The 17,951-nt window shown below is 38.1% G+C and overlaps 1 protein-coding gene across 1 annotated transcript in view; it reads right to left on the bottom strand.

Annotated features, from left to right (window-relative positions):
* Window positions 1-17,951, bottom strand: part of ZNF385D (zinc finger protein 385D) — a gene marked incomplete at its 5' end in the record, with an annotated part of 942,221 nt that overhangs the window by 603,188 nt on the left and 321,082 nt on the right. The gene's annotated exons all lie outside the window — the stretch shown is intronic.

Raw genomic sequence — 17,951 nt, 5'->3', positions numbered from 1 at the left:
TTTGCTTATGGATATATAGATTTTTATTATATTGAATCTATAGATTTGTAAATAGTGTAATCAAAATATTGCAAAACAAGCAAAATAAAAAAATGATAAATGAACAGGATATAAGTAGAAATAATAGTAGGGATAGAAACAGTAGACTGGAGATAAAACAGAATCAAGGAAAAAGGGGGACAATGGAGGAATAAATTCCCTTCTGACTTGGTATCAAAGACCTACAATTAGTCTAATCATCTTCCTGACTGTATTTTCCCTTAGTGGCCTACTGCAAACAAACAAACAAACAAAAACAACAAACAAAATATCTCTAAGAGATTTTTAGATTAGAACATTACAATTAATAAAATATGAAGAATATTTATTAGCTTTAAAATCAGCGTGTATGAAAAAACAGGGTGGGAAAAAAAGATCAAGAGAAGCCATTTTAACTGCTGTTGTCTGGGCTTCCCTGGTGGCACAGTGGTTGAGAATCTGCCTGCTAATGCAGGGGACACGGGTTCGAGCCCTGGTCTGGGAAGATCCCACATGCCACAGAGCAACTGGGCCCGTGAGCCACAACTACTGAGCCTGCACTTCTGGAGCCTGTGCTCCGCAACAAGAGAGGCCATGATAGTGAGAGGCCCGTGCACCGCGATGAAGAGTGGCCCCTGCTTGCCACAACTAGAGAAAGTCCATGCACAGAAATGAAGACCCAACAGAGCAAAAATAAATAAATTAATTAATAAACTGCTGTTGTCATAAATACACAATCCGCCTATGTCATGGGACTCAGAATATTTAGAAAATTAACTTTGGGACAGAGCAAAATTCACAAGAGTTCCATACACATACTTTGCAAACATAATTTTCTCTGCCTCCGCAGGAAAAGAAGTATTAGCACCAGGGGCAACTATTTACTTCAAGTACCAGTTCACTTCTAAACCGGTCTTTGAGTTGGCTGAAGAGGGGTTGGAGAAAGACATCTATTGAGTTTGCTCTGTTCAGGCTTAGACCTGCATCTTTGCCAGTCTAGAGACTGGGAGCCCAATATGATGTAGTTGGGATAACTATATGTCAAGCTTAGAAATCCACAATTTAAGACTCTCTGATGGGCTCTAGCTGGACACGAGGCTCCCAAGGACCCAATACTACAAAAATATTTGGGGGACAAACTGGATTCCACAAATTTACCTCACCGTACAGGCAGAACATTTTTCCAGGTGCATCACTACCTCCTCATAAGAATTGAACAATTTCTATGCTTCTGTAAGAATAGTTATTTGGACAGATGTTGTTTATATTTGGAACAGGGAAACTAATGTAAGGAGAGCTATTTCAATAAATCTTGTCTGATTTTTTTTATTCCTTCCTTTCTCCTGTCCCCCTACCACCCTCCCCATCCCCAGTGAAATTATTATCTATTTAGAACTAAATGTACATGGTAGAATCCTGGACAGAATATTTCACCTGATCATAGTTGAAAAGGTTTCCCTACTAATATAACTCAATGAAGACATGATACATGGTTTTCTACAAGTTTTGTTCATGAATCTTCCCTAAATTGTTCCCAGAAGCATAATAAATAATTACTTAGAGCTTGATTTATTTTTGCATAAAACTGCAGTAATTTATGAGTAAATTCCACCATTTATTGTTTCTAAAATAAGTATATTTAAACAAAAATGTCCCTAATAAGAAAGCTTTTAATGGAAATAAGTACAAAGTGTGGGTAGATGGCTATTTTAAAGCACCTGAAATATTGAAGAATGGTATACTCATTCTTAGAAAAAAACACTGCTGTCTATACTTCATCAGAGTTTGATTGTCTCCCAATATAGCCATCATTAATATAGAAGCAAACCGCCCAAGAACAAACCCAATACCTGGTTTTTACCCACCTGACAGCATTTCTTCACCCCTATGAGCTTGACAGACTCAGCTCAAGACAAGAAGAGAATAACACTTACTATCAGGGGATGCAATTCACAAATGCTACAGTTTGCTATTTCTTAGAAACTTTAAAATTTTGGTGCATAAAATAAACTCCTGGATGATCAGAGGAAATTTTTGGAATCTAAATAATAGTAACTTAGTGGTTGTATTAATAAGAATGGTTGTAAACATCTAATGATGTAATAATAAAATGTATAATTTAGAAAACAGGGGCTTCCCTGGTGCCGCAGTGGTCAAGAATCTGCCTGCCAATGCAGGTGACACAGGTTTGAGCCCTGATCTGGGAAGATCCCACGTGCCACAGAGCAACTAAGCCCGTGAGCCATAACTACTGAGCCTGTGCTCCAGAGCCTGAGAGCCACAACTACTGAGGCTGCAAACCACAACTCCTGAAGCCCAGGCGTCTGGAGCCCGTGCTCTGCAACAAGAGAAGCCACTGCAGTGAGAAGCCCACACACCACAAAGAACAGTAGCCCCTGCTTGCTGCAACCAGAGAAAGCCTGCGCACAGTAACGAAGACCCTACGCAGCCAAAAATAAGTAAATAAAATAAATAATAATAAAAATAAACATAGAAAACAATCATTTAATACTTATAACAATCTTTTGTAGAAGGTAGAAAATGATTATGATTGTATTTTAAGGAGGGAGTTACTGAGACATAGAGTGACACAATAATTTACTTAAGATCACACCTTTGATAAGTTACAGAGCTGAAATTCAAGTCTTCAAGACTGTGATTATGTTACAACAAAATAGCTTGTATTTTGTAGCACAAACAAAACATTTTAAAAAGGACTCGAACAAGTAGCAGCTTTCTTCTTCCTCCCTCTCTTCCTTTCTTCTTTTATTTCTTTCAAATATGGTAGTTCAAGATACACATAAAATAATCAGTACATGTACATGATATTATCAAACAGGGAATTGTATTGATATTAACTTTCTACAACAAGGACTCTAGAGATCCTGACATCCTATTACCCTTCGAAATTATTAGCACAATCTGGTTTTTTTCCTGGGGAGAAGAAGCACCTTTTTTCAACACTAGGTTCTTGAAAGGGTATAAGACCCACCTTCTCCTTGACATCTTAAGGATTATTGTCCTAAAGTCCTTACATTCACAAGCTAAGCTTGAAATGCATAGCACTTTCTGAACTTTGTCCAAAGTATTACTTCCATTAACAATTATCAAAGATTTGGTGAATCCTAAGGAGATTACATACTAAATATATTCTACAAATGTATTTTCATACCAAACACCAAAGTAGTTAATATACTATGCAAATCTGCATTCATAGTTATAAAACATTGTTTATAAAATCTCCCTCCCTCCCTCCCTCCCCCTCCCTCTCCCTCCCTCACCCCTCACTCCTTGCCCCCTCCTGTATTCTCTTATTCTCTCTCCCTCTTCTTCACCAGGAAATGCATGTGGCTCCAGAAAATGTCCCATAAATGGGACTTATAAAGGTGAATAAATTATGACCCCTAGATTGTAGTCCAATGAGGAGACCAGACTTATATCCAAACAGTATTTAAAATAATTACCATCAGATAGGAATACTGATGTGACACAGTAGTCTGGGGGACAATTTCCAGAGCTGGCATCACTTTCATTGTCACTCAGCAAGGAAGTACAACAACTTATTCTGGTCTTTGGATACATTTTGACTTCCCCAGGGGTGTCCACCCAACGTGTTAACAGTATAGGGTTAAGAACATTCTCCATGAGCTGCTAGACATAGAATCATTAGGAACTGGAATCAACTTCTATCTACATTTAAGTACTGGTAATAGATTATATTCATTTAAAATGTATATAGAAAATTGAGAGTTTCTTAATCAAAAGCAATTACCAGCTCCTAGTCATAGATTTTTGACACAACAATGGTATTTAGATTTTTTCTATCTCCCCAAATCCCAATAGAATAACAGAAACATATGGAAAATTAAAAATAAACCAATATTAGCACTGGAAAACAGAGGAAGAGCATTAGCAGAACACAAATTTGAGGAATTTATGGAAGATTTAAAGTAGGTAAGCTCAAACAGAAGGTAAAACCCAAAAGAACTAAGAAATGTGCAATCCACACAGGTTAAAAAGAGGATTAGTGCTTAAGATGTAGAAATTTGTTTGACTTTTGAAAACATATATTGGCTTCAAAATACAAAAAGTACAAAACTTAAATGAAAAAAAAAACATACTTGCTTAAATCTTTTTTTTTTTTTTTTTTTTTTTTTTTTTTTTTTTTTTTTTGCGGTATGCAGGCCTTTCACTGCTGTGGCCTCTCCCGTTGCAGAGCACAGGCTCCGGACGCACAGGCCCAGCAGCCATGGCTCACGGGCCCAGCCGCTCCGCGGCATGTGGGATCCTCCCGGACCGGGGCACGAACCCATGTCCCCTGCATCGGCAGGCAGACTCTCAACCACTGCGCCACCAGGGAAGCCCTGCTTAAATCTTTGAACTTAAAATTTTAATAACTGTCTTGTTATACACAGCATATATAAAAATTCTTCTACATTTGTTAATGAAGTTAGATATTCTTACCTTGCAAGAATTCCCAAGTATGATGATTACTGAGACACCAGAGACAACAGTATTGTTAGTTACTTTAAGCCAAATAGTTTTTAAATTAATATTTTGTTTTGTACTGTTAAAATATTTACATTTATTGTTGATGTAGGAACACTTTAATGTGTTTGCTATTTGTGCTGGGGCCTCCCAAAAATAACTCAAAAAAAGTGAATTTTCCCAGTAGAACTTTGAGATAGCTCCAATAGCTCAAGTAGCAGGGTTGGAAGCAAAATCAGCCTGTGTGTTGACAGGTAGAAAACAATTAAAGGAGCTGATTAGCTGAGAAGATCCAACCAGGCCAAAGTTTTAAGTATATCTTGCTAAATAAAGTGGGCAGTCACTTAGGAGACCCAAAGTGGATGATGGGGCTGGAGGATAAAGCTGGGTCAGACCCCAAGGAGCATCTGGACCCCAGGCTGGCAGAGGAGACCCCGTTCTTAGAACACAAATGTTCCACAGTCACAGAAACATAAGACAACTGGACTCAGGTTCCCAGCAGTATCCTCCAATTAACCACACAGATCTTTTTAAACTGAGTTAAAACCCTCCATCAATAGCTTTGGTCAAACACAATGCTTATTTACATATCTAAGCAAACTGCCCAAATCATCAAATGCTTGAGGAAAATAATTGGCAGGAAAGACTATAAAAACAAGGAGTAACCCTGAGAAACAGGGCTAAATCAGGAATGAGAAGAAATCTTGGAGAAAAATAAATGTATAATTTGTACCTTCAAAGGGTTTCAAGATGCCATTACAGCTCTAAAAATAGGTCTGTTATTTAAAATCCAAAAACAAAACCCAATTTAATTTTCTCAGATATTAAAAGCATGGTTGCTGAAATTTAAAACGGGGGATGATGGGGGATAAAGAAAGAAAAGAAAACTCTATAGAAATATAGAATTACCATTGGCAACAGATTAACTCATTGCACTAGAAGTTTAAAGCAAGGAAAGAGATTCTTCCAGAATACAGAATACAAAGGTATCAATACATCCTCACATCCCTCACTTCTGGACAGTGCAATCTCGAAGGATAAACAAAACAATCCTACAAGCTGCCAGAGAGAAGGAAAAGAATACCTAGGAAGAAATATGAACCAAACTCACTTGTAACAAGAAATGCAAATAAAACAAAACGAAAACAAAATATAAATGACCAGTATAGCAATATGTAAAATGTGCTAAGATTGTTTTGAACCTGAAATGTACAGGCACCCTCCAAAATAGTCAAAATAGAAAAAAAAAAAAAAATATATATATATATATATATGAATACTCAGAAAAATTATTATCCGTGGAACTTTTCAAAAGAAATATGATAGGTGTATGCAGATGGAAAAATGAATTGAAGGGAAAAATGAAGACAGGTATACAATAAATAAAAATGAGTAGACTAAGCTGCTAAGAAGAGTGATTAACATCATATATTGGTTAATAATGGAATTTCGATGTAAATATTCACAAAACAGAAAGGCAGAGTGCAATAAAAATAGAAATTAATAAATGGTTGACAAAAGTAACTCTTTGGAAACAGACTTTACACAAATTAAAAAGAAAACTATAAGACTGCAAAATAATCTGAAAAGTGTTTATAGTTTAAAGTGGCTCTTACAAAGGTTCCGGGACTAAATTAGAGGCGGAAGAAGAGAGAATTCTCAGTTTTTATATATGTCTTTATTGTCTGAATTGTTTATAATAAGCATATATCCCCCCTTTTTTAAACATTAAACATACCTATGGCCATAGGATGGGTCTATCTGCTATTTACCTAAGCAAATAATTTGCAGAGAAAGATGCTAAAGAATTACTTCCTTGCCAATTACAGGATTTAATTCAAAGCAAATAGGTTTAGTGTCAAGCATTACACAACGTGCCAGTGGATCCACTTTATAGGACCATTTCATCAATTTATTATACCACAAATTAGCATATAAATATTGGTAATAGCTAAATAGATTGCAAACACATACATTGCACTATATTTTTTTTATTCTCCTATGCTCCATAAAGCATCATGCAAAGATACAAACTCTTTCATGAAACTGACACCTAAGGCAACTTGAAAGAAAATATCCAGGCTTGTCTCAACTTCCGCCTGATTATTCCCTTTCTGTTTCCGTAGCAGTCATGCTGGAGAACTTTGTCTCCACCCTCTTAGATAGCCCCACTGCTCACTGGAATTCATTTCCAATCCTTTGGTTTATCAACTTTGTTTTTGGTGACTCTCGGTACCATTCCTGTCCATTCATCCAGTCAAGCACCCTCATACTTAATCTATCAGCCTGGAAATCTGAGCTGTGAACACTCATCCAGGAGTGAACATCCACACTTCTTGTCTGTTTCTGGAAACAAGTGCTTAACTGCAGAAAACATCTGGCTCCTGGTTCTTGGTCTTTCTCCTGTTTTCACCGCCCCTGTATATTCTTTCAGCATTATCTCTGGAAATTGATCTCTATCTGCTGGCTTCCCTATGAAGACCTGCTTGAAATCATTCTTGTGCTTTTGATGTTTGAACCTATGCCAGGGTTCTAGGAAACATCCCAAGCCTGCATTTTTCTGTCTGGCACCTTGATTGATGTGCCCACATACATGTCAAAAAAAAAAGATCCACCTGTCAGTGGATCTTTTCCACTGACATGGGAAACAATGGCCATTCTACAGGAGTATATGACTGCCACCCTTTTGGGAGCAAGTCAAAAAGACAAAGGAGAGGGCTTCCCTGGTGGCGCAGTGGTTGAGAGTCCACCTGCCGATGCAGGGGACATGGGTTCGTGCCCTGGTCTGGGAAGATCCCACATGCCACGGAGCGGCTGGGCCCGTGAGCTATGGCTGCTGAGCCTGCGCATCCGGAGCCTGTGCTTCGCAACGGGAGAGGCCACAACAATGAGAGGCCCACATACTGCAAAAAAAAAAAAAAAAAAGACAAAGGAGAGTTTCTCATATTGTTAAGAAGAGCTTTGTAAAGGTCATGGAGGAATCAACATAAATTTGGAGATAAACTAATTCATAGTTTCAGCACGTACTACTTCTTATGAAATCTCATAGATTCACTACCTACTCTCTAAAATAGTTCTTCTATCTCTTTTAGAACAGTGTTTCTCAGCCAGGAACAATCCCCCTGAACCCCCGCCCAAGGAACAGGGCAATGTTTGGAGATATTTGGGTTTGTCATAACTGGGAGATGCCATTGGCGTTTAATGAGTAGAGGTCAGGAATGCCTCTAAACATTCTACAATGCAGAAGACTGCCCCTCACAACAAAGAATTATCCAGTCAAAAATGTCAACGGTGATGAGGTTAAGAAATTGATCTAGACACTGTACTTAACTGCTAGTTCCAAGATGGCAGGAGGATTGTGTTCTTGCACACGAAGCTAAACTGATCTTTCTAGTTCTTTCCTTCCTGCCACTTCACTGCCTATTTGAACTCAGACAGGGCCATCTGAATTTCTTTTATCAATGGAAGCCAAGGATGACTGAGAACATTCGGGATTGAGAATGTGTAAGAACTGGACTGTGATTTTTCATCTTCTCATTTTCCCTTCTGCAAAGACCGAGAGGTTGTGTTCCAAAACATGTAGAGGCTCTTTCCACCCATATCAGGCTGAGAGCCATGTGACATTGCAGTGGGCTTTGTGTAAGTTCAAAATAACCTTTTGTGTGAAAAAGCTGGAGATTTTAAGGTTGTTTTTGCAGCATAACCTAGCCCATCCTCCTGACATTCATCTTTACGTGCCAAACTTCTAAACTGCCTTCATGGCTGAAAAACAGTAGGCATTTAATAAATGTTTATTGAATTCATAAATTTATACATATATGCATATATGTACACACACACACACAACTCTACGTTAGCTCAAATGACTTAATTGGAACAATAGTTTCCTAACTTTTAACATGCAAAAGCCACTAAACTTTTTAAATGTTATTAGAAAGTATTTCAAACTCTTGAAGTCCAAAGAACAATATAAAAGATCCAGTGTACCTGCCACTCAGATTTAATACAGGTTACTATTTTGTTATATATTTTACAGGTATTATTGTCTTAAGAAATAACATTCCAGATAAAATTGAAGCTCATTTTTCTTCTGTAAATTTTTGCTGTATATATATTTTAGGCTGTGTAAAGTGTACATCAGTTTGGGATTACATGAAGACATAGAGAATAATCCCTTCTTTTTTTAGGGATTAAGTAACTCTTCATTTTGGATAACACTTTTGTGAAAGTCCATTTTGTCTTATATTAGTATTGTTATACAGTGGTCTTTTGGTTAGCAGATCTCTTTCCAGCTTTGTTTCAACTCTTCTGTGTTATTATATTTTCACTATATCCCTTCTAAGGAAATCAAAGGTCTATTATTTTTTGCTTCTAATTTTGTCAATAATTTCTGCATTATAACTAGAAAATTAATATGTTTATATTTACTTTGATTGATTTAGGGTTATCTCTACCATTTTTTTTTTTGTTATCATTGCTTCTTTCCCTTTTCCCCCTTTCTGACATAGATTTTAATTTATTCAACTTTTCCCTTCATACTCATTTGCAGTAAGTGAATCCACTACTTTTTAAGTACTTTTAGTAGTTACATTTAATTGTTAAGTTGCACACTTGGCAACATAGTCTAAAGTTATAACATTTCTCCTCCCATTTTCACTTTTATGGCTTTCTAGTATTTTAGCATGCCTTGTTCTACTCAAATTAAAATATTTCTATTGTTCAACCATCCATATTTGTATTTATTAATATGTTTACCTATATATTTGAACTGAATTTTTCCTTGCATCTAACTTGTTTGTTACAGATTCATTTATTCATTTTATTTCTGGTAAGTTGTAGTTCTGAACTACAACTTTGATATTTGTTAGAGTAGAGCTCTAGGAATGGAAAATTCAGATTTTCTCTTGTGTTCATTTCAAATTTCCTACTAAACTATATTAAGCTGGGTATAGAATTTTACAATATTTATTTCCCATTAGTACTCTGAAGATAATATTTCATTAACTTCTACTTGATATGAATTCAACTAATTAAATTTTTTTTGTAGGCAAACTGTCTTTTTCTTCTGGTTTCTTTTAAAATGTTCACTTTGATTTTACTTTTAAGATATTTTGCACTATCAGTCACCCTATTTAGAATGATGCATAATTATTGTCTGTTAAGGATATATGCCTTTCTTTAAACAATTTTGGGAAATCATTGGTTAGTTTCTTTTTTCTTTTTTGTCTCTTTTTCATTCTATTTCACTCTAGATAGTCTATCACCACATAGATTGTGTCTTATCATTCTAAACTCCATTTCTGTTAACTTCCTTTTTATAATTGTCTTGTTTTTATAGTTTTCCTGGTAATTTTCTCATGAGTAACTCCCAACACACAAAGAATTCCTCCTTCAAAATGATCAAATCTGCCTATTAATGTACCTATTGAGATTTAAATATCTCTACTATATTTTTCATTTGTAATTATATCTGATTAGTTTCTAATTCTCTAAGTGATTGCCATTTCCTCTTTGGTGACACCTGCTAGTTCTTCTCTATCACTCTGATAATTGTGGAAATTATCCTTTAGAGTTTCTTAGAAAGGATTCCCTTTTATCCAGTTTTCAAGAGTGATCCTCCTCTTCCTTCTGTTTGCTTTCTTTCCCTCCTTCTGGTTTCTTCACATGTCCATCATGTCTTATCCTTCATCTGGATTGCATTAGTATCCTGTGTGCCTTGGGTTGTGGGCATGTCTCTACAGAGATATTTGACCTTTGCTTTTACAGAGTGATCAGCTTTTTCACAGAATTTGGTGGAGTTTAAATGTTCATTTTTGAAATTACATTCATAATACACAGGATGTGTAAATTTGGACTCTACCTACAGAGCCCAGGTCTGGAAGTGTAATTTCCTCAGCCCCCTTCTTTACCCACATATACACTTGCAGCCTGGATAGAGAGAGAACCTCCTTGCCACTTCCAGTTTCATGGGTAGAGTTATTTAAATTCCTTTTTTTGGAGGAGCTACCCCTGTAGGGTCCTGGCTTCACGCAGGAGCCTCTATTCCAGTCTCTCATCTGCTATCCATGGGTGGGTAATAAATGGAGGCCCTAGGACATAGGACCAGTATCTGATCTGAAATTCTCCAGAGCAAGGCATTTGTACTTTGTTTCTGTAATAAGAATTTATTTAAGCTCAAAGAAATAGAGCCCTTGGAGATACACCAGAAATACAGCTACACGTGGAACAACTCCTACAGAACATGTAATGTACGCTGGGAGAAGACCTCAGACCTCCCAAAAGGCAAGAAACTCCCCAGGTACCTGGGTAGGGCAAAGCGGAGAGATTCCCGCACAGAGGAACGGTGCGAACCAGCGCTCACCAGCCCGAGAGGCTTGTCTGCTCGCCTGCCGGGGTGGGCGGCGCTGGGAGCTGAGGCTTGGGCTTCAGTCAGAGTGCAGGGAGAGGACTGGGGTTGGCGGCGTGAACACAGCCTGAAGGGGCTAATGTGCCACAGCTAGCCAGGAGGGAGTCCGGGAAAAGGTTTGGACCTGCAAAAGAGGCAAGAGACTTTTTCTTCCCTCTTTGTTTCCTGATGCGTGAGGATAGGGGATTAAGAGCGCTGCTTGGAGGAACTCCAGAGACGGGCATGAGCCGCAGCCGAAAGCGCGGACCCCAGAGATGGGCGTGGGATGCTGGGGCTGCTGCCGCCGCCACGAGGCCTGAGTGTGAGCGCAGGTCACTATCCACACCCCCCTTCCGGGGAGCCTGTGCAGACCATCACTGCCGGGGTCCCGGGATCCAGGGACAGATTCCCTGGGAGAACGCACGGTGCACCTCGGGCTGGTGCAACATCATGCCGGCCTCTGCCGCTGCAGGCTCCACCCGCACTCCGTGCCCCTCCCTGCCCCCCAGCCTGAGTGAGCCAGAGTCCCCGAAGTGGCTGCTCCTTTAACCCTGTCCTGTCTGAGCAAAGAACAGATGCCCTCCAGTGACCTACACGGAGAGGTGGGGCCAAACCCAAAGCTGAGACCCGGGAGCTGTGAGAACAAAGAAGAGAAAGGGAAATCTCTCCCAGCAGCCTCAGAAGCAGCGGATTAAAGCTCCACAATCAACTTGATGTACCCTGCATCTGTGGAATACATGAATAGACAATGAATCATCCCAAATTGAGGAGCCAGGAATCAGTGCTGTGCCTCTGAGCTGGGAGAGCCAACTTCAGGACACTGGTCCACAACAGACCTCCCAGCTCCACATAATATCAAATGGCGAAAATCTTCCAGAGATCTCCATCTCAACACCAGCACCCAGCTTCACTCAATGACCAGCAAGCTACAGTGCTGGACACCCTATGCCAAACAACTAGCAAGACAGAAACACAACAACACCCATTAGCAGGGAGGCTGCCTAAAATCATAAAAAGTCCACAGACACCCCAAAACACACCACCAGATGTGGACCTGCCCACCAGAAAGACAAGATCCAGCCTCATCCACCAGAACACAGGCACTAGTCCCCTCCACCAGGAAGCCTACACAACCCACTGAACCAACCTTAACCACTGGGGACAGACACCAAAAACAACGGGAACTATGAACCTTCAGTCTGCAAAAAGGAGACCCCAAACACAGTAACATAAGCAAAATGAGAAGACAGAAAAACACACAGCAGGAGAAGGAGCAAAATAAAAACCTACCAGACCTAACAAATGAAGAGGAAATAGGCAGTCTACCTGAATAAGAATTCAGAATAATGATAGTAAAGATGATCCAAGATTCTATTTCCAAGATCCAAAATCTTGGAAATAGAATAGACAAAATGCAAAAAACACTTAACAAGGACCTAGAAGAACTAAAGATGAATCAAGCATTGATTAAAAACACAATAACTGAAATGAAAAATACTCTAGATGGGATCAATAGCAGAATAACTGAGGCAGAAGAACGGATAAGTGAAGTGGAAGATAAAATAGTGGAAATAACTGATGCAGAGCAAAATAAAGAAAAAAGAATGAAAAGAACAGAGGACAGTCTCAGAGACCTCTGGGAAAACATTAAACACACCAACATTCGAATTATAGGGGTTCCAGAAGAAGAAGAGAAAAAGAAAGGGACTGAGAAAATATTTGAAGAGATTATAGTTGAAAACTTCCCTAATATGGGAAAGGAAATAGTTAATCAAGTCCAGGAGGCACAGAGAGTCCCATACAGAATAAATCCAAGGAGAAATACGCCAAGACACATGTTAATCAAACTGTCAAAAATTAAACACAAAGAAATCATATTAAAAGCAGCAAGGCAAAATCAACAAATAACACACAAGGGAATCCCCATCAGGTTAACAGCTGATCTCTCAGCAGAAACTCTACAAGCCAGAAGGGAGTGGCAGGACATAATTAAAGTGATGAAGGAGAGAAAACTGCAACCAAGATTACTCTACCCAGCAAGGATCTCATTCAGATTTGATGGAGAAATTAAAATATTTACAGACAAGCAAAAGCTGAGAGAGTTCAGCACCACCAAACCAGCTTTACAACAAATGCTAAAGGAACTTCTCTAGGCAAGAAACACAACAGAAGGAATATACCTACAACAACGAACCCAAAGCAATTAAGGAAATGGGAACAGGAACATACATATCAATAATTACCTTAAATGTAAATGGACTAAATTGTCCCACCAAAAGACACAGAGTGGCTGAATGGATACAAAAACAAGACCCATATATATACTGTCTACAAGAGACCCACTTCAGACCTAGAGACACATACAGATTGAAAGTAAGGGGATGGAAAAAGATATTCCATGCAAATGGAAATCAAAAGAAAGCTGGAGTAGCAATTCTTTTTTTTTTTTTTTTTTTTTTTTTTTTTTTTTTTTTTTTTTGCGGTAGGCGGGCCTCTCACTGCTGTGGCCTCTCCCCTTGCGGAGCACAGGCTCCGGAGCACAGGCTCAGTGGCCATGGCTCACGGGCCCAGCCGCTCCGCGGCATGTGGGATCTTCCCAGACCGGGGCACGAACCCGTGTCCCCTGCATCGGCAGGCGGACTCTCAACCACTGCGCCACCAGGGAAGCCCTGGAGTAGCAATTCTTATATCAGACAAAATAGACTTTAAAATAAAGACTATTAGAAGAGACAAAGAAGGACACTACATAACGATAAAGGGATCGATCCAAGAAGAAGATATAACAATTGTAAATATTTATGCACCCAACATAGGAGCACCTCAATACATAAGGCAAATACTAACAGCCATAAAAGGGGAAATCGACAGTAACACAATCATAGTAGGGGACTTTAACACCCCACTTTCACCAATGGGCTGATCATCCAAAATGAAAATAAATAAGGAAACACAAGCTTTAAATGATACATTAAACAAGATGGACTTAGTTGATATTTATAGGACATTCCATCCAAAAACAACAGAATACACATTTTTCTCAAGTGCTCATGGAACATTCTCCAGGACAGATCATATCTTGGGTCACAAATCAAGCCTTGGTAAATTTAAGAAAATTGAAATTGTATCAAGTATCTTTTCCGACCACAATGCTATGAGACTAGACATCAATTACAGGAAAAGATCTGTAAAAAATACAAACACATGGAGGCTAAACAATACACTACTCAATAACGAAGTGATCACTGAAGAAATCAAAGAGGAAATTAAAAAATACCTAGAAACAAATGACAATGGAGACACGACAACCCAAAACCTATGGGACGCAGCAAAAGCAGTTCTAAGGGGGAAGTTTATAGCAATACAATCCCACCTTAAGAAACAGGAAACATTTTGAGTAAACAACCTGACCCTGAACCTAGAGCAATTAGAGAAAGAAGAACAAAAAACCCCCAAAGTTAGCAGAAGGAAAGAAATCATAAAGATCAGATCAGAAATAAATGAAAAAGAAATGAAGGAAACGATAGCAAAGATCAACCAAACTAAAAGCTGGTTCTTTGAGAAGATAAACAAAATTGACAAACCATTAGCCAGACTCATCAAGAAAAGAAGGGAGAAGACTCAAATCAATAGAATTAGAAATGAAAAAGGAGAAGTAACAACTGACACTGCAGAAATACAAAAGATCATGAGAGATTACTAGAAGCAACTCTATGCCAATAAAATGGACAACCTGGAAGAAATGGACAAATTCTTAGAAATGCACAACCTACCAAGACTGACTCAGGAAGAAATAGAAAATATGAATAGACCAATCACAAGCACTGAAATTGAAACTGTGATTAAAAATCTTCCATCAAACAAAAGCCAAGGACCAGATGGCTTCACAGGCGAATTCTATCAAACATTTAGAGAAGAGCTAACACCCATCCTTCTCAAACTCTTCCAAACAATATCAGAGGAAGGAACACGCCCAAACTCATTCTACGAGGCCACCGTCACCTTGATACCAAAACCAGGCAAGGATGTCACAAAGAAAGAAAACTACAGGCCAATATCACTGATGAACATAGATGCAGAAATCCTCAACAAAATACTAGCAAACAGAATCCAACAGCACATTAAAAGGATCATACACCATGATCAAGTGGGGTTTATTCCAGGAATGCAAGGATTCTTCAATATACACAAATCAATCAATGTGATACACCATATTAACAAGTTGAAGGAGAAAAACCATATGATCATCTCAATAGATGCAGAGAAAACTTTCGACAAAATTCAACACCCATTTATGATAAAAACCCTGCAGAAAGTAGGCATAGGGGGAACTTTCCTCAACATAATAAAGGTCATATATGACAAACCCACAGCCAACATTGTCCTCAATGGTGAAAAACTGAAAGCATTTCCACTAAGATCAGGAACAAGACAAGGTTGCCCACTCTCACCACTCTTATTCAACATAATTTTGGAAGTTTTAGCCACAGCAATCAGAGAAGAAAAGGAAATAAAAGGAATCCAATTCAGAAAAGAAGAAGTAAAGCTGTCACTGTTTGCAGATGACATGATACTACACATAGAGAATCCTAAAGATGCTACCAGAAAACTACTAGAGCTAATCAATGAATTTGGTAAAGTAGCAGGATACAAAATTAATGCACAGAAATCTCTGGCATTCCTATATACTAATGATGAAAAATCTGAAAGTGAAATTAAGGAAACACTCCCATTTATCATTGCAACAAAAAGAATAAAATATCTAGGAATAAACCTACCTAAGGAGACAAAAGACCTGTATGCAGAAAATTATAAGACACTGATGAAAGAAATTAAAGATGATACAGACAGATGGAGAGATGTACCATGTTCTTGGATTGGAAGAATCAATATTGTGAAAATGACTCTACTACCCAAAGCAATCTACAGATTCAATGCAATCCCTATCAAACTACCATGGGCATTTTTCACAGAACTAGAGCAAAAAAATTCACAATTTGTATGGAAACACAAAAGACCCCAAATAGCCAAAGCAATCTTGAGAACGAAAAATGGAGCTGGAGGAATCAGGCTCCCTGACTTCAGACTATACTACAAAGCTACAGTAATCAAGACAGTATGGTACTGGCACAAAAACAGAAAGATAGATCAATGGAACAGGATAGAAAGCCCAGAGATAAACCCACGGACATATGGTCACCTTATCTTTGATAAAGGAGGCAGGAATGTACAGTGGAGAAAGGACAGTCTCTTCAATAAGTGGTGCTGGGCAAACTGGACAGGGATATGTAAAAGTATGAGATTAGACCACTCCCTAACACCATACACAAAAATAAGCTCAAAATGGATTAAAGACCTAAATGTAAGGCCAGACACTATCAAACTCTTAGAGGAAAACATAGGCAGAACACTCTATGACATAAATCACAGCAAGATCCTTTTTGACCCACCTCCTAGAGAAATGGAAATAAAGACAAAAATAAACACATGGGACCTAATGAAACTTAAAAGCTTTTGCACAGCAAAGGAAACCATAAACAAGACCAAAAGACAACCCTCAGAATGGGAGAAGATATTTGCAAATGAAGCAACTGACAAAGGATTAATCTCCAAAATTTATAAGCAGCTCATGCAGCTCAATAACAAAAAAAACAAACAATCCAATCCAAAAATGGGCAGAAGACCTAAATAGACATTTCTCCACAGAAGATATACAGACTGCCAACAAACACATGAAAGGATGCTCAACATCTTTACTCATTAGAGAAATGCAAATCAAAACTACACTGCGGTATCATCTCACACCAGTCACAATGGCCATCATCAAAAAATCTGGAAACTATAAATGCTGGAGAGGGTGTGGAAAAAAGGGAACACTCTTGCACTGTTGGTGGGAATGTGAATTGGTACAGCCGCTATGGAGAACTGTATGGAGGTTCCTTAAAAAAGTACAAATAGAACTACCATATGACCCAGCAATCCCACTACTGGGCATATACCCTGAGCAAACCATAATTCAAAAAGAGTCATGTACCAATATGTTCATAGCAGCCCTATTTACAATAGCGCCGAGATGGAAACAACCTAAGTGTCCATCATTGGATGAACGGATAAAGAAGATGAGGCACATATATGCAATGGAAAATTACTCAGTCATAAAAAGAAATGAAATTGAGCTATTTGTAATGATGTGGATGGACCTAGAGTCTGTCATACAGAGTGAAGTAAGTCAGAAAGAGAAAGACAAATACTGTATGCTGACACATATATATGGAATTTAAGGGAAAAAAATGTCATGAAGAACATAGGGGTAAGACACGAATAAAGACACAGACCTACTAGAAAAAAAGAAAAAAAAGAAAAGAAATAGAGCCCTTGGAGGGCACTGAGCAGAATGACATGATTTAATTTCTGTTTAAACAGCATCATTTTTTTAGCTTTGTTGAAAAGAGCCAATCAGGAAGACAGACATTTTAAGAGGCAATTCCTGTTTTCTATGTCAGAGATGATGGTTGTTTGGACTAGAATGGAACCAGCAGAACTAGTGGAAATGATCAGTTATATTCTCAATGTAGAGTCAAAAGTATTTCCTGTCGTATCAGATGTGAGGTCAGAGAAAGGCAATAATTAAGATTGACTCCAAGGCCACAAAATCAAAGAAAATATAAAGTAATTCTGTGAAATATAATAAACCAAATTTAATTTCAACATAAAAAAAAGAATTTATTTAAGCTCAAATACATATACTTTTTAAATTACTGTTACATTTTCACATATTTTTATCTCTATGGACAGAGATGGGAAAGTTCATTTTAATTCATTCAGATAGGTTCAGGAGAGGGCATCAGTTATGTCCAGGACAACTTGAATGTCAAAATAGATGTCTGACCCCCCTCAAGTAATAATGGCTAAACTTCTAGCATTTATGAAGTAAAGATACTAAATGAACGTGTGTTTTATTAATCACAACTATATACATGAAAAATGTGGGCACGGATATATAAAACGTGATTATTCAGCCTAATTCTAAAGGAAATCCTTTTATTTATGTATTAATTTCTAC

Source organism: Hyperoodon ampullatus, assembly GCF_949752795.1.
Source record: "Hyperoodon ampullatus genome assembly, chromosome: 5".
Classification (NCBI taxonomy): Eukaryota; Metazoa; Chordata; class Mammalia; order Artiodactyla; family Ziphiidae; genus Hyperoodon; species Hyperoodon ampullatus.
This window is presented reverse-complemented; position numbering and strand designations above follow the sequence as displayed.